General features: G+C 31.5%; 1 long non-coding RNA gene across 2 annotated transcripts; it reads left to right on the top strand.

Annotated features, from left to right (window-relative positions):
• Positions 1-70: 70 nt before the first annotated feature.
• On the top strand, positions 71-2,815 carry LOC113368097. 2 transcript variants are annotated; one of them, XR_003366339.1, is made up of 3 exons: positions 71-242; positions 304-832; positions 2,744-2,815. It is a non-coding gene; the product is annotated as an uncharacterized LOC113368097 (long non-coding RNA). The 2 variants fall into 2 exon arrangements; XR_003366338.1 differs by having other exon boundaries at positions 71-560; positions 637-832.
• Positions 2,816-7,306: the final 4,491 nt, after the last annotated feature.

Here is a 7,306-nt window from a genome sequence, read left to right as displayed (position 1 = left end):
CAGCAATATTTATTATTGGTGAATTGAGTGGATGCACGCAGATTTCATTGGAGAAGAAGTTAGGCGCACGAGGCTCCAGAGTTTGTCATCGCTGTTATTCGTGTTACTGGGGCTCATCTGAGAATTGGAGCACAATTATACTATACACACTTATACAATAACAACACAAGACACTGTCATACAAGGGTTTGGAGCACCGGAGTGGCGTGAAAGCGGTATTTACGACAGTTGTAACTTGTAAGGTAAGGTACAAATAGAATAAGTTAATTAATGTACATGTTATTTAGCATATGTCACGTTTAGATGCTCTTACGAATATTGGTACCCCATCACTGTCTAGGTCGGTAGATTCAAATCCAGCATTAGATGTTAAGTTACCAGAGATCACGTTACCCAAGTTCAACGGTGATTATTTTGAGTGGACCCAATTTATTAGATCTTTATAACTTCTAAATTCACAATAACACAAAGTTGCTGGAAGTCCAAAAGTTGCACTCTCTAAACGGAGCTCTACTATCGTTTGCTGCAAAACTAATATCATCTTTAAGCTTAATGAATGAGTATTACACTATGGCCTATGAGCTGCTGTGTAAGACTTATGACAATAAATTTTTAATACTGAATTCCGATTTGCAGCAGATTGACAACATACCCCAGATACACACAGGAACACATGAAACTCAGAGCACTTTTCTGTGCAGTGCGAGGCTACAAATATGTGCTCTTTCAGCTGTATATGAACCAACTAAACATTAGGATCTTATTCTGTTGTATATGCTGAACAAGAAAGTTGACAGCCATACTCGCATGGCATGGAATTTGTCCAGGACAAGTAAGTAGACCCACAATTAGAAGGTAGACCCATTCAGGGAAATTCTAAAATGGTTCATGTTAGTACTGTGAAAAAAGTACTATCTCCGTGTTGTTATTGTAGTAAGGGAAGTCATCCAATGTACAAAAGTTCCATGTTTAAGGACTTGGAGATTTCAGGGTGCAAGGAACTGGTGTTAAAGCATTCACTGTGCACTTGTTGTTTACTTCCTGCACATGATGCTAAGAGATGTAGTTTTAAAGGTACTTGCTATAGATGTAAAGAGCCCCACAACATTATAATTCATGATGAAAATAGTTCTTCGTCACCATCAACTAGCCAATCAACTCAATTCTGGCAACAATGTTCTTTTAGCTAGTTACAATAACATACAAACTTTTCTTTCCACAGTCTCTCTATATGTTTTCGATGCAAATGGCAAAACCCATTGTGTGAGGGCTCTACAGGATAGTGGTTCTCAAATAAATTTAGTTACCAGTTCTATAATAAGGAAACTGAAATGACCTACAATAGTTTTGCTGAGTAGGATGAACATGTTGCAGGGACAATCATGTATCAGTCAGCAAGCAGGAAAAATTAAAATCAGATCCAGACTTTCCGAGTATCAACGGACCATTTACTGTGTGGTGGTTGATCATGTTACACAAAACCTACCCAGCAGCTTTATAGACTACCATGATTGGTAGATACCGAATAATGTAGATTTAGCTGATCCAGAGTTCAATGTTTCCTCACCCGTCGAGTTGTTAATAAGTGCTGAGTTGTATTTTGATATATTGCAATAGGGTTGCATTCGGCTAGATCATTGTTTGCCGGTATTAAGAAAAAGTCAGTTTGGATGGTTATTATCTGGCTTTTACAAAAATTCTGATGTTATCGCTTATGTTGGGTTTATCTCCAATGAAGACCTCCACAATAATCTGTCCAAGTTCTGGCAACTTGAAGAAGTTTCTTCAAACAATGTTGCTTTGAATAGGTCAGATAGGTTGTGTGAGGAGCATTCTGTCTCTAATGTAGTCAGAAAGAATGACGGTGTATTATATTTGAGGTTGCTTTACCATTCATATCATTTAAACGGGGCAGCTTAGGAGAACCGTTTAACAGAGCAAAACGCGGATTCGAAAATTTAGAAAGACGTTTCAGTCGGGATCCCAACTTAGCAAAGGCATACTCTGATTTCATCCAAGAGTATATCAGGTTAGGGCATGCAGAGGGTATTGATTTGTATAAGGTCCCGGTAGACTCGTATTTTATACAACATCATGCAGTAATAAAGAAAGGAAATTATAAAAAGATCAGTGTGGTTTTCAATGCATCGTGCAAGACAAGTTCTGGAGTGTCATTAAATGATACACTACACATAGGTGCAAAACTGCAACAAGATCTATTTTCAATTTTGATTAGATTTCGCTGTCATCTTCATGTCTTTGTTGCAGATATAGTTAAAATGTACAGACAAATAAAAGTTTGAGAAGCAGACCAGTACTACCAACTTATACTTTGGAGAAATTCACCTGAGTCTGAATTAGAAACTTAAGCTCACCACCGTCACTAATGGCAAAGCATGTGCACCTTTTTTAGCTATGCGATGTTTCAAAATGTTAGGCTGAAACAAAAATTTCTCCAATACCCGAGCGTCCGAGATTTTAGATAGGGATTGTTATGTGGACTTAATTAACCTACAGAGGGAAATAATTCAATTACTTGGGGGGTGGGAGGGGGGTAGGCTTTACATTGCACAAATGGGCCAGTAACTGTAAAATTATTATTTCTGTGTGTTCAATAAATTTTTTATATAATCTCTTCATGTGTTTCTTTTTATACCAGTAATTATACAGTTACTTATAATATTATATTACTATTTTAATGTAATTATACTATTGATAATAAGATTTTTTGTTTAATTTACAGAACAACTTATACGTCCAGGACATTATACAATAGATAATTCATAAGCAGATCGGCCAAATCTGAGATAAGTATACTTATACTAGTTTTTGGAATCTTGATATAAATGAATTTGATAGTTATATATCTATTATTAGTATTATACTATTTTGCAGATTTTACTAGAAGTCGAGTACATTGAATTGTTACTCATTTGTATTTAGAAGACTATTGGAATCCTGAGAAGCGTATCAGAAATTTGAAGTTAAGGTAATTATACTATTATTTTGTTGTATGGTTTCATTTGGTTGTAGTTAATAAAATCATATAGATCTTAAAAATATTACACTTATTTCACAAATTTTGTAAATATGTATTATTTAAAGAAATTGGGATTGATTTGATTATTGTTTTACATTATATTTAGTACATTTATTCACTGAACAACCTGTGTCTCTTCAGCACATCAGGCTACTGGCAATTTATATGCATTTGGATTGAGTATTTGTGAATAAAAATTAATTTGATTTATTATATTGATTTATAATAATAATTATTTCTTTCAGATGTTTGTCCAATTGGCGTCATGTTAATACTTTAAACCTCTTTGGAGTCTTGCAAACTTTACATTTTAGTACTGATATTTGTTCAAATTTCAATTGCTGTAGTGTTTATTAGAAAATAGTATTATTACAATGTTAAAGTTTTGTGTGTGAAGTGATTTTTGTGATACATTCCAAGGAGTTTTTATTATCGTAGTATGGATGCTGACTTCCAGCTAATCAAGAATGATTGTAAGGCGCTGTGGTAAGTGATATTTATTTAAATGGCATGCTCATATATAATACGATCACACCAAATTCGCGGAAATATGATTGATTTCAAGCAATGAAACCAATAACACATATTTATTTCAATTTAATCATGTTTACGCTATTGTTTATAATGTTATTTATAGCTGATAACATTGGCATATTTCGATTACATTTAAATGATTCCTAATTTCTCTAAAAGTTTTCACACTTTTATTAAGTTAGTTTCATACAAATTAGTTTTCTTTTATGAATTTGTTAAGGAATTCGCGATTCAGCTTTTTATTTTGATACTTTCTTGCAAATTGGTTTCTTTTTATGAATTAGTTAAATGTTTTAAATATCTGTACGCCTTTTCTATTCTTTCAGTATTTGTTTATTTCACAATAATATTACTGAGTAGTTAGTAATTAAACAATACACCCAATATTAATATTTGTTTCGATTAAATTGTTTTCAAATTTTATATTAGAACGCATTTGCATGCATGTTTTTCATAACATACGTTTAAAATTAGATTAAATGACTTTGATAACTACTTTGATCATTTAATTAACTTCTGGTAGGGTAGTTATAGTAATGGGCCGAAAATCGAAAATGAAAATGTTTGCATTTTTCGACGTTTTGAAGGTTTCTGAACATTTTAAGGCATACCTCAGAAAACTAATGGATGTGTGTTTTGTATGTCCGCATTTTTTTGTCCACGTTTTCGGGCGCACGGATCAACCGATTTGAATGGTTTAAAAAACATTCGATTTCTATTGATAGGGAGATGTGCTGATTAGTTTTTGGCAAAGGCAGGTCAAGCCGTTACGGAGATATGGAGTAAAGAGTGCAGAAAATAGAAATCGAGTTTTTGAGAGAACTGATCATCCAATTTGTATGATCCAAAAAACATTCAGTTCGTGATGACGGGGAAAAGTGGTTATTAGTTTTTGGCAAAGGTAGGCCCAGCGGTTTCGGAGATACAAAGCTAAATGTTAAAAAAATGACAGTTCAGTGAAATGAAATGACGAACGATTGTTAATGGTCTGGAGATAAATTGATTTATGGTTCACATTTGATTTTGATTGCTCAGATATGACAAGATAGCAAAAATAATGAAAGTTGCATTATTTGTGATAATATATTTGAAAACGTTTAATTACGGTACGTTTCATTACGGTACGGGAAGTTCCAGCAATTTGCTTTAAGGCACGATGCCATACACCTCTAGTTTACTTTTGTCTGATAAAGATCTATAAATGCATTCGCAACAATTTGTTTTACAAAACTTCACTTTAAATGCAGAATAATTGGAATGTTACATAATTCCATATCTGTAGATAATAATCTGTCCGAATTTATAGATTCATACATATTCAATTCAACATTTACAGTCCGTTTGCAATACATCGCACTTTATGCAATGTTTATTCTTTATTAAATGCACGTTAATTATTTGTGTATATTTGTAGTAATTATTGAATTAAATATATGAATGTATATATGATTAATTGATGGAACTTATCATTTGCGAGCAATCAAATCGTTAATTAAAATGTTTCATGTTTCGACGATGATGATTCATGACGAACAAATTTAATTTTGCCTTAAAAATTATCTTATTTATCAATTTTTATATGAAAGTAGTTGAATTTTTAGTATTGTTATAAAAATTACTTTATTGAACAATTTTACGAAACATCTGATCATGCTAAAATACATATCATTAGCAGTGATGTGATTCGATTGATAAATTTGAAAATAAAATCAGTTTTTATGAAATTTACTTTATAAAATGGCTACTATTTTCAATTATTTGACAGTCGATTTACTTTTGCTATTAAAAAACATGCAGGTAATTTAATTTTAAAAATATTTTATCAAATTAATTTTTATATTCCGACCTAAACAATATGACTTAATAATGAAAATTTCATAATTTAACAATTTCTTTATATCATACTTGACAATTTATTCGTCAATTATTTTATCAGCGAATAAAATAGTTAATTACAAATTATAGCCATAAAAATAATCAATTCCTCGAATGTATATTATTATCTACCTGAAATAATTTAAATAATTTTTGTTTTCATTAAGATTTTGCAATATTCATAATTTTAATGTTATTTAATGGATTTCAATGATTCTGCATTTTTAATCAGTTCCAACATAGTTTTTAATTACTTGCAATTTATTACCGTAGTCCGAGAAAAACCTCGGGCAATTAAAATGTTTTAACAATAAATATTTTGTGATTTAACATATATTTTCTCATCATATATTTGATCATTGATTTCTAGATTATTATTTTCCAATCCGTTTCAATACTTTTTAGACGATTTTTATAACGAAGATGAAACCATTTGTCGTCTAGCTTATTAGGAAACAATAGCATGAACCATGTATATATTTTGTTTTGAACTAAAAATAAAATGTTAACTTCAATAAGCTATTTAGTAAATGAAATCTTTTCTTACCGAAGTAGGTATTTCGTATTCCGCCTCTAAAAGTTGATCGCAAACTAAACTTCCCTGGCAAATGGTTCAGAATCTGAACAAAAGTTTTTTTTATGGTACTGATCTATTAATAATGATTTTAAAATTTGTTTATTCTGAATTTCTAATGTCTTTTTTATCTAAACAAATTTTAGAGCTTTTATTTAATAGATCAGTATCATTGAAAACTTCTATTGTAGCAACATACTGAAATTTGAAACATGTTAATTCATCGGAAGAATCGCGTTTTAATTTGTTTAATAATAATGTCGATTACTCGATAAAATATATTCACTTTGAACAAACTTTCAATATCCTGAATATGAATTTGCAAATCTTGTCAAAGTAGCGTATTACCTTCCTCTGACGAGTTTTAAAAAATTCATGATTGATAAATCATTTTCCTACTAACTACACTATTTGCGTCTAATTTGAAATTTCCAAATTTATGCCAATACCTTTCTAATTCTTAACAATTTTTTTTTTAAACTATAGATGTGGCGTCGATAGTAGTAGAATATTACTATTTGTTAGGTTTGATTGATTTTTCGAAGGACCAATGATTTGTTGTAAAACACTTTATTTGTAATATTAATTATGTGTTATCTTCCCGAAGGAGAAGTTTATGTTTTCATCAAAAGATCCGATTTGCTAATTTTATGTTTTCTCGACGTTTCAAGCCATTCTGAATCGAATGAGACTAACATTTGGAAAAAGTATATGTGTGTGTGAACAATTTTTTTGCCGTAAATCAACGTTTTCTCAAAAACGGCTGGACCGATTTCCAAAATTTAAAAGCCATTCGATGTATCTCGATGGCGACTTAGGGTTTATGAGTTTTGTGCGACGATCGGCCAGGCCGCTTCTTTGTAAATCGCAGAAAAGTGAAAACTTTTTCGTCCACGTTTAGCCCGCAATTCTGAATCGATTTTGAAAATTCAAAAACCGTTCGTAGGTATTGGTTGGGAATCGTGCTGATTAGTTTTTGGTATAGATCGGCCGGGCCGTTTTCTTATAATAAAGTTTGAAAAAAAAAATTCGACGATTTTTATAATTTTTTTTTTGCGGTACATACCATCGTCTTCTAGATCATACTAAAATATTACGGCCCTACGACACTATCGGTTTAACTTTAAAAATACGTCAAAGTTTGCAAAAATTGGTATCGTTTTTTTGGCATTTAATCGACGTTTGCTTAAAAGCGCCTGAACCGATTTTAGAAATTTAAGTCATTCGATGTATCTCAATGAGCACTATAGTTGGTCAGTTTTGTGAGACGATCTGCCAAACCG

This window comes from Ctenocephalides felis, unplaced genomic scaffold, assembly GCF_003426905.1.
Source record: "Ctenocephalides felis isolate EL2017-DRISC unplaced genomic scaffold, ASM342690v1 CF-g0.4_SCAFFOLD_01170, whole genome shotgun sequence".
NCBI lineage: Eukaryota > Metazoa > Arthropoda > Insecta > Siphonaptera > Pulicidae > Ctenocephalides > Ctenocephalides felis.
Note: the sequence above shows the minus strand (reverse complement) of the source record. Positions and strands in the feature narration are given on the sequence as shown.